The sequence below is a fragment of the Mustela lutreola genome, chromosome 9, assembly GCF_030435805.1.
Source record: "Mustela lutreola isolate mMusLut2 chromosome 9, mMusLut2.pri, whole genome shotgun sequence".
Taxonomy (NCBI): domain Eukaryota; kingdom Metazoa; phylum Chordata; class Mammalia; order Carnivora; family Mustelidae; genus Mustela; species Mustela lutreola.
Window position 1 is genome coordinate 116743729 of NC_081298.1, and position 12934 is coordinate 116756662.

Below are 12934 nucleotides of genomic sequence, written 5' to 3' on the forward strand. Positions count from 1 at the left end.
GTTCATTTGAACATTTAATACAGCCTGGGAATTATCCTTGGCTTGAAACTCAAGGATAACTTGATTGTGTAAGTAATTTGGGCAAAAAACTTCTTTGGAAACAATTTCTTAATAACTTTGGCATTTTCCCATGCTTATTGATCCGTTGTTTTTCAACTCCTTGGGTCAGTTTGCTTCTCATTAACTCTTTTGGCTCTACCTATAGTATTGGATATGGTATTCTCATTACTGAGACCTGCTAAGCATTCTGTGATTGCCCTTTTGATTTCTTTCCAATCAATTATTTTCTTAAAGAAGAGTCATAAAAATTTTCCAAGAGCTTGGTTCTTCTTTGACTTATACTTTTGCAATTATTTTATAGTTGTATTACAATGCAGTCATAGAATGTGGTGAAAATAATTTCTTTGTGGGGGGACGTTACTTAAGATTTTTTGATGGTGGGGCGCCTGGGTGGCTCAGTGGGTTAAGCCTCTACCTTTGGCTCAGGTCATGATCCCAGGGGCCTGGGATCGAGTCCCGCATAGGGCTCTCTGCTCAGCAGGGAGCCTGCTTCTCCTCATCTCTCTTTCTGTCTGTCTCTCTGCCTATTTGTGATCTCTCTCTCTCTGTCAAATAAATAAATAAAATCTTTAAAAAAAAAAAGATTTTTTGATGGTCTAATATAAAATGAGTTACTGTTACTTTTCTTATCTTTTCTGAGAGGAGTAAACAGAAGATCTTTCTTTTTAATCATTCATTTATTCATTCAGCATTGTTTCCATGTGTCTCCTACAGGTCAGACATTGGATGAGGCACTGCAGGATATAAAATGAGGAAGTCACAGGCTTTCTTTAAGGTTGTCACAGTGTGAATGGGACATAGACACATTAAGACCTACTTATAACATAGGGGCGCCTGGGTGGCTCAGTGGGTTAAAGCCTCTGCCTTTGGCTCAGGTCATGATCCCAGGGTCCTGGGATCGAGCCCCGCATCGGGCTCTCTGCTCAGCGGGGAACCTGCTTCCTCCTCTCTCTCTCTGCCTGCCTCTCCACCTACTTGTGATCTCTGCCTGTCAAATAAATAAATAAAATCTTAAAAAAAAAAAAAGACCTACTTATAACATAGAGTAAGAAATGTAACAGTAACAGAATGTACAAAAGAAGGATTTAAGCCTTGTTCTAGGTTCTGGGAATACAAAGATGCCTGAGATTCTACCATAGTTTTGGAGAGGCTTATGGTACAAAAGTTTAAAAATAAAACAAAATAAAATTTTTTTGTCAGAGACAGGCTTTTGGACACAGAACAACTAATCAGGAAACTACTGCAGTCATTCAGTAATAAATGAAGATATATGGGAGCTGTTAGAAAACATGAAGAAGAGAGGGGATTTTTACATGTGAGAGCAGCGGGACTAATAATAATAAATAACTCTAATAGAGCGGGACTCTATTAGAAGAGTCCACGTAGGAGGCTGAAGGAGGTAGGAATGAAATTTTACAGAAGCCCAAAGAGAACACATTAAAGAGTGCTTGGCCACTGAGGTCAAGTGCAGCAGAGAGGTCAAGTCAGATAAAAGCAAAAAGGTGTCCAAAGCATTGGTCTTTGATGACTTGGGGAAATGAGTTTCAGTGAAGTTGGGGGAAGAGGCAGACTGGAAGCCAACCTCAGGATAAATGGGATGTGAAGATGAGCGACACAAGAAGTGTGTCTAGAAGCTCACCTGTGCTGGGAATGTGTAGGTTAGGGCAGTAATTAAGGAAGCAAAAGATCAAAAAAGATTGTTTTTAGGACGTAAAAATAATGTGAACATATTTAGATAATGAGGAGGGCAAGTGGACAGGGAGAGAAGGCGTGATGGTTGGCAAAGGATCCAAGGTGAGACAGAAAGTTGGGGCCGAGGTGGGGGTAGCCTTTGGTGGGAGGAGGGCACTTCTTTTGGAGTTGAAGGAGAAGATTGGTCCCTGTAGGTGTTTGGGACACAAAGGAGGGATTTCTCCATTTGTTTGCAAGGTTAGAAAAGGGTCTTTTGGAACCTCCGGGACACTCCTGGACGCGGTCAGAAAGGCCCAGGATCTTCATCTGTGTGGACAGTTCCCTTGATATGTATGATTTGGAATCCATCCCTTCCTCTCTCCCAAAGGAATGAGAGAATTTCTATGCTTACCTTTCCCGAGGCTGTTTTTTTTTCATTGTTCATTGAAGGGTTTCCAGAAGCCTCTGCCTCATTAAGTATGTGGTATGCAATGGATCATCAGAATAATTAACACCACCAGTTGCACATAAGGTGATTGATGGATGCCACAAGATCACCAAAGTTTCCATTACTGTTAAGTGTGAAGTATAAATAAATCCAAATAACATTTCCAGTCTTCAGTAGGCCTCCCTTTCTGCTTCTGATTCATGATTGTCATACGAGGAAAAAGGGTTAGGAAGGTGACATATTCTAGCACATTGTATTTTAATATCTGTAGTTTCGTTGTATTACTAACTTTGAACAAAAGGGGTATGTTTTGCAGCTTGCAAAACATTTTTCTATTTACACTTTGGTCACTCACATGTTGGTAACAAATTAGTCCCCTGAAAGAATGGTAAGACTGAGGGGTTTTGGTCTTCTGTTGTTGTTGTTGTTATTCTGGAAAAAAAAACACTCTTTCCTCTGTATGGAGGGAAACTTCTGGTTTGATTGATTTTGTAAATAATTATGAGACAAAACCCAGATATGGAAGATTGCCCACACAAGCTCCTCTGTTGAGTAATATCTCACTTACTAAAAATCAAGGTTGACAGTTTAACGGGCTCATTATGGTGCAGAAATCCCCCGGGGCATTTTAACCTCTTAAAATCTCTTTTGGATGTTCAGTTTGCCAAATAGCTCACTGCCTGTCATACCTACATTCTAGCCTGCTTGGGCTCTGCTGTTAGAAGGTGGCATAAGAAGTCAGGTGCTATCCAAAGTCAGAGCGTCCACAGGCTTTCCTTGGAGAGGGGAAACATCAGCTCAGGTGAGAAGTATGAATTCAACAAGGCTCCCAGAACGTCTGCCACCTTCCTGAGTCACACAGGAAACAGCAGGTCGGTTCAACTTCCTAGCACCAAAGGGGGCAGCAGCACATCTGTAAAGTGGCCTGTACATCTTGTCATCATTTCTGTTTCCACTCTTGATTCCCCGCTGATAGTCTCAACGGCTCTGCGGTGCCCCCCAAATGTTGATACGCTCCAACAGATAACTATAGTGTGCGGAAGCTCAGTCTCAGGTTACCTGAAAGTCATTTCCACTGGCTCTAGACGAAGATAATGGTCTTCCTTAACCCTCACCCACTCGCCCCTCAGCATCGCCTGGCACAGAAGCCCTGGCCTTCGAAATTAAACCTAAACATCCTGAGATGGTTAGTCCGCCTTCCTCACAACAGGCTGCCCAGTCTTTTTTTTTTTTTTTTTTTTTAAGATTATTTATTTATTTATTTGATAGACAGAGATCACAAGTAGGCAGAGAGGCAGGCAGAGAGAGAGGAGGAAGCAGGCTCCCTGCTGAGCAGAGAGCCCGCGATGCGGGACTCGATCCCAGGACCCTGAGATCATGACCTGAGCCGAAGGCAGCGGCTTAACCCACTGAGCCACCCAGGCGCCCAGGCTGCCCAGTCTTAAACAGCTCTTCCCACAAACCGGAGCCTGGACGCTGAGCAGAGAAAACCAAGATGGAGCAGCATCTTGATGGACCCTGGGGGCACCCGGTCGCAGCATGGTTTCCACCTGCTGCGTCTCCTTCTTCCTGCTGCTCAAGAACCCCAGTGAAAACCTGATGAGATGAGAGACCATAGGGACTGCAGCTCCTCTCCCCACACCCCTTCCTACCCCTCCCCCGCCCTCCACATACACATCAACTTTCCACTTGCAGTGACCTGCCCTTCAGGGTGACTTATCAGCTGTTTGGGGTTTGCCACTGAAAGAAAACAAATTGTGGAATGCACCGCTCTGCGTGCTAATGAAATGGCTGAGCCAGCTCAGGGGTTATGAGGCTTGCGAATTAGGAGAATAATAATCTTCAGTTTCTGACCTCCTGGCACGGCAGCAGTATTTATCAGGAGGCGCATGTGACTGGTTAAGACACAGAGCCGCAGCTTGAAGGAAACAGCTGCTCGAGGCATGCTCCAGCACTTGGCAGCCGGACAGGCAGGGTGCCGATGTGAGGAGGACGTCGGAACCGCCCCAGTAAGTAACTGGAGAACTTTTGAGAGACAGAGAGAGGGAGGGAAAGAGAGAGAGAGTGTGTGTGTGTTTTGCAAGGCACTGACAAATTTTAATTTGGATCTTGGTTTCCATTTGGCATTCAAGGAGGTATTTTATGTTATCTGTTGTTAATAGCCAGTTGCGTTTTTACTGATTTATTATTATTATTATTATTATTTTTAGAATCTGTCATTTGCAGCAGTGTTTTATTCTAACTTTAAGGGTGAATAAGGCGTTTTGCTTGATTCCTACCTAGGAAGCTACGAGTTGATTTCCTGGTGTCTGGGATTTTTATGGTCTCTGGTGTTTAGGTTCAAAGCCAAGATTCAAGTTATGAAAAAGGGAGCTTACAATAAAGTGGATGGATGACTGGATTGGATTTGAATCGATTTCGCCATTGAAATTTGAAAAAAATAGTGCTTTGAGAAAGGTGTATGTCTCACTTGATCGGTCAGCTTGGGAAACGATCTCATTTAACGGTGTATAACAATCTGCAATATAGAAAACTAACATAATGATATGGAGATTTAGATAAGGAAGCTTTTTTTTTTTTTTTTTTTGAGTTCAGGCATGCTTTCCAACTCACTGAAGATACATTTTGTAGCTCTTTTCGGGAACAAGCTAATTCAACCTCATTACTTTAAAGCTAATTTTTTTAGTCACCCCCTGGTCCTCCTGACTTTAGATAAGGGCAAGTTAGCGTTTTGATGATGCTCAGTGTCCCTCCTTGTCGATGACCTGGGTGATGAAAGTGCTGCCTGTGGCTGATTATCAGCTCTGGGGGCTTGAGAGCCGGCTTCCAAGTAACAGACCTGTTCTCTCTTTCTCGGGTTCATTCGGCTGATTGGAGCTTACTCTGGGGAGAGCAGCACAGCAGGCACCATGCTGGAATGGGGCTGTTGTTCAGGGTCTTTCTGTGGTCGTCACCAGCCAGAATGTTTAAGAAAGGAAAAGGGGAAAGGGAGAGGCCAGAACCCGGAATCAGTGAGGCAAACCTCTGGAAGTGACAGGCCTCTGAATCAGAGCCCTGGGGGAGATAACCAAACAAGTTCCTTTTTCTGGAGTGCCCGGACATTAGGAAGAGAGGCGGGGGCAGGTTGTTTGGATTCGGTTCTTACCAAACAGTTGTTTTGCTTGAGACAAGCACAGGGTATTCCAAAGTGAGTTTGTTTCCCCCAGATGACTGATGGATGGTCAGATAGGCTCAAGGGGTCCAGCTGTCTTGCGGTCTCTGCTCCCTGCAGGGAGGGAGCTCTGCTCTCCCCACACCCCCTCCACCCATGGGAGGCAGAGGATGGACTGAAAATGACCAGAGCACGCTGGGCCTGTGGCGGTTTCCCTTGGCGCAGCCGGTCTTGGGTACCACATCAGTCAAACATCTGGGACGAATGCACTTTCAGATGCCCATCTGTAAATGGGGCTAGTCTGGCACTGGGAAATTTCTCCCCTTCTTCTCCTTAAAATGTAGAAGAGTCTACAAGACCTGGAAAGTTCAACAAGCAAAAAATTCCTCTTTATGCCATTTATGTGAGGGCCTTGATTTAGCCCGTGGCCGTGTGGCTCAGTGACTGCCCTGTTGGCTCCCAGGGTTGCCCACTGGGCCACTTTTTAGGGGAGTTTGCGCCTGGTTTAGTTTCGCTTTTACTGCAGGCATCGTGGAAAAGAACTATCAGGTGAAATTTTGTCTCCAGGATAATAGAGACACCCACGATAAAATGGGAGGGGGGTCTCATTGACAGGGTATCCTTTGAATTATTCAAGTGCTGAATTTTTCAAGGCCCACAGATGATTTTGAAAAACCCCATGCTACCTTGAATATTAACAGCCTAATGAATAATTATTTTACATGCCAAAAGAATGCCTATAGAGTCACAGACTTTTAGATTTGGATAGAAATTCTAGAATGTACCATCCATTTCAAAGTTGAGAAAATTATAACACATTTATCTGGGTCAAAGAGCTACTTTGTTGCAGAGCCAACAAAGAGGGCTCAAGGCTTCCGCCACTATTATTATTTTATGATTATAACATTAATCCTAATAATTATAACTTCCATTTACCGTGCACTTACTCTGCCAAATGATGTGCTAAGCAAGTGTATTCATTTTTATATAACCTTCACAATACATCTGTGTACTAGCTATCATCATTTCAGTTTTATAGACGGAGAACCTGAAGCCTCAGGGTCCCCTTCGGCTGCTGGGCAGTCCATGGCACAGACAGAAGCGGCTCCTGGATCTGACTCCAGAAACTGCACACATGAAAAAAAAAAAAGCATGGAACACATACACTGATCCCACACATTCACGCTTAAAAGCGTAATGCTTAATGAAGTGCTTAACTGAATGCAAACGAGACCATTTCAGTTGCACAGAACACACACACACCGCACACACCCCGCGGGAAGGCTCTTTCGGACGCTGCTCCCGGGCAGGAAGGGCGAGGTTTCCCCTTGTGACCGTCCAGGCCCGAGCTGTTCAGATCACTGACCTGCAGCTTGTTTTTCTCACTGCGAGTAGTTCAGGGATGGCTCTCCCATTGGGAAGAACGGCAAGTTGGAGCTTTCCCGTTAGGCTGGAGCACTCCATGGTCCCTGCCCTTTCTGGCCTTTTCCTCAGCTTTTCCTGTCACTCCTTTCCTTTGGAGGACAGCTGCTCCACCCCTGCCGCACCCCAATAGCTGGCTTTGTGGTGATAACACTGTTTGCAGACCTGTTCGCTGTTATTCCACCTGGAAGGCTGGTTGTCCCAGCAGGTGGGTGTTCCTCATGCATAGAAACAATGTAGTCCTTCCGTCTGTTTGCTCCTGCGGTTCTGTTTGCTCCTGTGGTTTTGAGCCTGACAGGGGAGGTTGGAGGCTGGGGGGAGTGAGGTGCGGGAGGAGAGGCCTGCTTTTCCCTGTCCAAGGAAATGCTGCGGGCTCTGGCCCTGGCCCCAGGTACACTCTTCCCCCTGCACCTGTCGCGTAGCTAAAGACTGATGGTTCTTCACTTGTGGGCCAGGAACCTGAAGCTTCTCTGGGTCATCGGCCAGACAGAGACCAAGCCCTTAAAGAAACATAGTTCTTGGGTCACCTGAGTGGCTCACTTGCTTAAGAGTCTGCCTTCGGTTCAGGTCATGATCCCAGGGTCTTGGGATCGAGCCTCGCATGGGGCTCCTTGTTCAGCAGGGAACCTGCTTCTCCCTCTGCCTACTGCTCCCCCTGCTTGTGCTCTTTCTCTCTGTCAAGTAAATGAATAAAATCTGAAAGAAAGAAAGAAAGAAAGCCGTAGTTCTTGAACCCTTCTAAAAATTTAATTTGATTCCTCCCTGTCGTTAAATGTCCAAATTAGGGCTGGTAATGAGAAAGAGGACTGAGTGATACATAGACAGCAGAAGGGTCCTGTGCTTAATCAGGAAGAAAATTAAGTCTGGAGACCAGTCATGGATGTCTTTGAGAAAGTTTGCATTTTTTTTTCAAGGCTGTTACATGGCAAGATTACGCATTCTGAAGGTCAAGCTATTTACAGCAAGAAAGGGGAATTTTTAATCAACTTATCACCTGCCGATGCTTCTAAATCAGCTCCAGAGAAGTGACCCAAACAGTCTGCTAAACCAGAACCACTAGGAAATTACCTCCAGTTCTTGCTGGGAATGGCTTATTTCCATGGCAGTGGGAATAGTCCCGTGTGATAAACAGAGACACATGAGACAGATTCAAAATCACTGCAGAGTTTGTAAGTTATACTCCAGATCCAGTTTAAAGCAAAATAAAAAAGTGTTTGGTTATCTTCTTGGGAGCTTTTAAGATGAGGAAACAAAATTTGTGATACCGTGTTGGTTGGCTTTGTGTCTTTGTTTTTTTTCCAGATGGTGTGTTCCAAAGACCCTGTTAGCAGAGTTCCCTCCCCTGGGCCCCACTTCCCCTTTGTACTGATGGTGCATTTACAGTCCCTAGAGCTGTTCCCCTACTTGCAAGTCCCCTTCCCTTCTTCCCTTCCTCTGATGGATTTGAAAGTCTGGAGTTTTGTTTGTTTGTTTGTTTTCGTCGTTGTAAATGATCACAGTAGCATCTCTGAGTCTGTGTAGGTTTGCTGTGTTTGATCTTGAGTCCATTTGGAGTATCTAGAAGACCAACTCCTGCATTTCTACTGGAATGTTCTGGGGTAAGGCACTTGCTTGCATTTTGCTACAATCCTGTGAGAGAGGGAGGGCATCATCACCACGGTTCGCCGTGAGGAAGCTGAGAATGAGGCCAAGTGAGTGTGACAGGGAATCAGTCCCTGGCAGAGGTCCACAAAATCCTGTGTCCTCTGACTCTGAATAGTACTAGCTAGAGAATTGTCCTCTGTGATCAAAAGTGCCATAATTTGTATTATTTCTGGTGGGCAAAGGGTAAAGGGGAGACTGGTTCAGAATGCACCGTCTTGTGCACGTCAGTGAGTGTATCTGTGCAGTATTTCTAAACGAACTTAGTGGTTGTTTTCCTCCTCTGCACACACAGTATGATTAAGTTGGGGTCCTACTAACTAGGGCATGATATAATATTCAACTTCTATAAGGGATCTGGGGTTTTTTGCTTATGTGTTCGTTTTAGGTACCAAAAAATGTAGCCTGTTGTTCAGCATGCCACTCCCATTATCCCACAAAACCGTCAGCAGCCTTGGAATCCTCCTGGTTATAATACCTGGACTCCCATGGGAAATGTATAAATCTGACTACTAGGAACAGGGTCCACTGGGACTATTTGCCTCCACAAAGTTACCTCAAGAGCCCTAGCTTGGTAGGATAATTGAGCATCTCCACTACTAGTCCGTTTTCTGTTATGGTCACCCAGTTCATTGTATAACAATGTTATCTGTGTGTTGGCAAGGTCATAAAAATGACAGCACCCAATGCCTGATGATTTTACAATGTAGCTGCACATTTTAATGGCTGTGACTTACAGGTGGGGGTGGGGGAAAGCAAGGGAACCGCCCTCTGACAGTAATAGCCATTACAGTCTTTCTTTCTAAAGCTGTCCCCTCCTTTTTTTTTTTGTTAGTATGAATGTGAAAGGTAGCCTTCTTTGAATTAAAAAAATCCTGAAAAACATTTAATTCAAGAATTGACTCAAAGAATGTTTTTCTTAGTAACTACTGTAATAATCAGAACTTTCTGTACCTCTCAAGAGGGCAAAAGGGGAAAGAACATTTTTTTAAAAGCGGGAAAGAAAGAAAATGAAATGGTAGATTCAAGGGTAGGTTCAAGGGTTGGTGTCCTGGGGGCCCCTGGGTGGCTCAGTTGGTTAAGTGTCCAACTTTTGGTTTCAGCTTGGGTCATGATCTTGGGGTCATGGGATGAAGCCCCATGGGGGGCTCTGTGCTCAGTGCAGAGTCTGCTTGGGATCTTCTCTCCTTTCCCTCTGCTCTCTCTCTCTCTGTCTCTCAAATAAATAAATAAAATCTTAAAACAAAAAACAGAACAATGGGGCACCCGGGTGGCTCAGTGGGTTAAAGCCTCTGCCTTCGGCTCAGGTCATGATCTCAGGGTAATGGGATCGAGCCCGGCGTCGGGCTCTCTGCTCAGCGGGGAGACTGCTTCCCCTCTCTTTCTGCCTGCCTCTCCGCCTGCTTGTGATCTCTGTCAAATAAATAAATAAAATCTTTAAAAAAAAAAAAAAAAAAAAAAAGCCCAGAACAAACAAACCCTTAGTGTCCTGGATTTCAGTGTGTAGAGTAGGAAGTAATATAAACCTGATATCCCTCTTGTAATTGGAGAATTCAAGTCATTATACAAATGATTCATGTAACTGCAGGTACCCCATCATCTTGGAAGTTTCCATGGGATCAAATTGGTCATTTTATTTTTTGAAGGCTCATCTATTCCAACTGCTGTCCTATCTTTACGCTTAATTTAGTGCTGCTTTAAAAGGACGTGTCCCTACCCCACAAAATATTCCAAGACCCGTGCCGAGATCATTGTGTCCTTGATTTGTTTTTGTGTTGTAAGTGTTTATAAGAGAATGTGTTCTGGGTACGGCCTTTGATAGAGAACTAGTGATGGGGAAAATAACATGGAAAAAGGTTCGTCATTAATTCCAGAACTTCACTTTAGTTACTACCTTGCTGCTGCCTCATTGTTTCAAAAATCACAGCCAAGGTCTTTGTACTGTGGTTGCGACCTTAGCAACTGATGAAAGGGCCAGAAGGAAGTCAAGGGGCTGGAGAAGAATTCAAGCAAAGAGGATATCAATCTGTCATGGAATCAGAGGAGCGAGCAAGCAAGCAAGCAAGTAGGGGGGAGGGAGGGAGAGAGAGAGAGAGAAAGAAAGAAAGAAAGAAAGAAAGAAAGAGGAAGGGAGGGAGGAAGGAAGGAGAGAAAGGAAAGAGAGGGAGAAATTTCGAAGGAAAAAAAGGCTGTTTAGCCAGTCATCTGTTTTGTTTTGAGAGATTAGTAATTTTCCTTTCAACTAACAATTCAAAATGAGCTGAACCAATTTTCCTTGGAGACTTGTATATGAGTTCACTTGAGGAAGGTACCACCTGGGGGTCTGTTCCTTTTTAGGAATTGACACACTGGTTTGACAGAACTTTCTGGGTGTGGAGTCAAGGAGCTAGGAAGGACAAACAGCCTTCCCCAGCCATACTCTATCAACTTGCCCATGACTATCAAGGAGTAATGTTCTCAAATCTCAAGTTAATATAGAATCCTGAAGCTCAAAAACGATTCAAGAATTTAAAACCATTTTATTTTATTTTTTTTTTTTTTTTTTTTTTTAAAGATTTTATTTATTTATTTGACAGAGAGAAATTACAAGTAAGCAGAGAGGCAGGCAGAGAGAGGAGGAAGCAGGCTCCCTGCCGAGCAGAGAGCCCGATGCGGGACTCGATCCCAGGACCCTGAGATCATGACCTGAGCCGAAGGCAGCGGCTCAACCCACTGAGCCACCCAGGCGCCCCAAGAATTTAAAACCATTTTAAAAGAAGAACTGAGTATAGTTTCCATACTTGGCTCTGGAAAAATCATACCCTGGCTTCAATTTGACTGAACTTAGGATTCTGCTTTCCTTTTGGTTCTGCTTTTCAAAAGTATAAAGTATTTCATGTATGCGTGGAATGCCTGCCACTCAAAATCATATGAGTTGACAGGATGTTTTGCAGATCCTTGTTTGTTTATGGCAAGGACAGTGCTCCGTCTAAATTTCTCTGTTGTCTCTCTCTCCTGGCTCACTCAGGTTCTAAGATGAATCCATCTCTCTTTTCCTTCTGTAGTTAGCATCTAAACAGAATCTGCGGCTGGGAGAGGAAAGAAACGGGTATTTCTTTTCACAACTCCCAGAGGTAAACTTCATCACTGATGCTCTTTATGGAAGAGAAAACTAAATTTCAGAGAGGTCAAGTATCCTCCATAAGGTCAAAGCCAGAGAGTAGCAAAGCCAGGATTCTGGTCCTAGTTTGCCCGTAAACAAAGTACATACTTTTTCTATTGAGCTTCACATGTCTCTCACTATATTTATGTTAAAAACTGCTGCTCACTGTGGAAAGGGTAGCTTTTCTGTGGAGTCTGGATTTTGCTGGCTTACACACAACCAACATTATGTCATAGCCGTTTCCATTAGAGGGATGCTGCTAAATGACAAAAAAAACTTCCTAGGGCTCTGGATTCATGAGTACGTCCTGCAGTCGCCTCTTAGCCTCTACCCAGAATGCACTCATCCTGTTTCTGTTGTTGAGTTGTTCTTTCGACTCTGGTCCTCTGAACCTTGGGCTGGGTTCTCTTCCAGAGCCAAGCCTCTGGCTATGCTTGAAAATCACAACACTATCTCAGATGATGACAGGTATAAAAAAGATCATGACCGAAGGATCTGGATGATTAGCCAGCAATGACAGTTTGCTTTAAATTATATTTGGTTTTTATAAGAAGTGACATAATATTGGCATCAAACGAGGCAATCATACTCACTTAATAAATTGTGTCTTGGGGCCATGATTACAAATAGATAAAAGGACGAAGCAGACCTTGAAGCAGGACCAGTGGAACATATCTCATGCTATTTTAATTCTCTGGGGTTTTAGAAGAAATATTTCCTTCACCCTCTCTTGGAAGTTGCAGGAACTTTGGTTGACTTAAGTCAGTCATGGTGGTTTTATTGTGTAAGATTTGAGGTTTTATCTTTCTGGCTATAAGGATGACTGAGAAATGTGTATGCCTTAAACTCTGCAACTATGTGGAATATTCTCTCATATTAGAGAGGCCAGTATGTTTGGAAAACTGTTTTGAGTTTTAATCCTCAATAACGGAAATTTTAGTCAACCGAAAGTTATCAAAACATCAGTAAGTATGGCCTAGTTTATGAGACTTCTTATGTAGAAGCCAGAGCTTACATTTACATAACAAAAGTAAGAAAGGAGAAAAGACCCTAAATATATTTTCATACAATTCATTTGGCAAGTGTTTTTAAACATATACATTGTGTTGCTTGTTACACACATGAATAATGGCACAGACTTTACCTTACAGGATATTACCACCTAGTTAAGCATATAAATATTTTTAAAAACTGTTATGACAATCATGACACACAAATACTTGGTCTTTAAAAGGGACTTGTGTAGAGTCTTATGGAAGGAAGTTGGCAAAAGGGAGATGTCTATATATCTGGCTGAGTCAAAGAAGTTTCCCTTGGACTGGTGACATTTGAACTAGGTATAAAAGGATAAGTAATCACTATTCAAGGAGAAAAAACTATATTTTGAAAGTCTTCTTTC

The 12934-nt window shown here is 43.5% G+C and overlaps 1 protein-coding gene across 6 annotated transcripts in view; it reads left to right on the top strand.

Moving 5' to 3' along the window:
• Positions 1 to 12934, top strand: part of RASGRP3 (RAS guanyl releasing protein 3) — a 108271-nt gene that overhangs the window by 25974 nt on the left and 69363 nt on the right. The window contains exon 1 of one of the 6 annotated variants that reach the window (XM_059188614.1): positions 3941 to 4188. The exons of 3 other annotated variants lie outside the window; for them this stretch is intronic. The gene's annotated coding sequence lies outside the window, so the exon portion shown is untranslated. Of the gene's footprint in view, positions 1 to 3940; positions 4189 to 6941; positions 6961 to 8171; positions 8351 to 12934 lie in introns of those variants that run through there. 2 more of the 6 variants (XM_059188616.1, XM_059188615.1) reach the window with 2 other exon arrangements.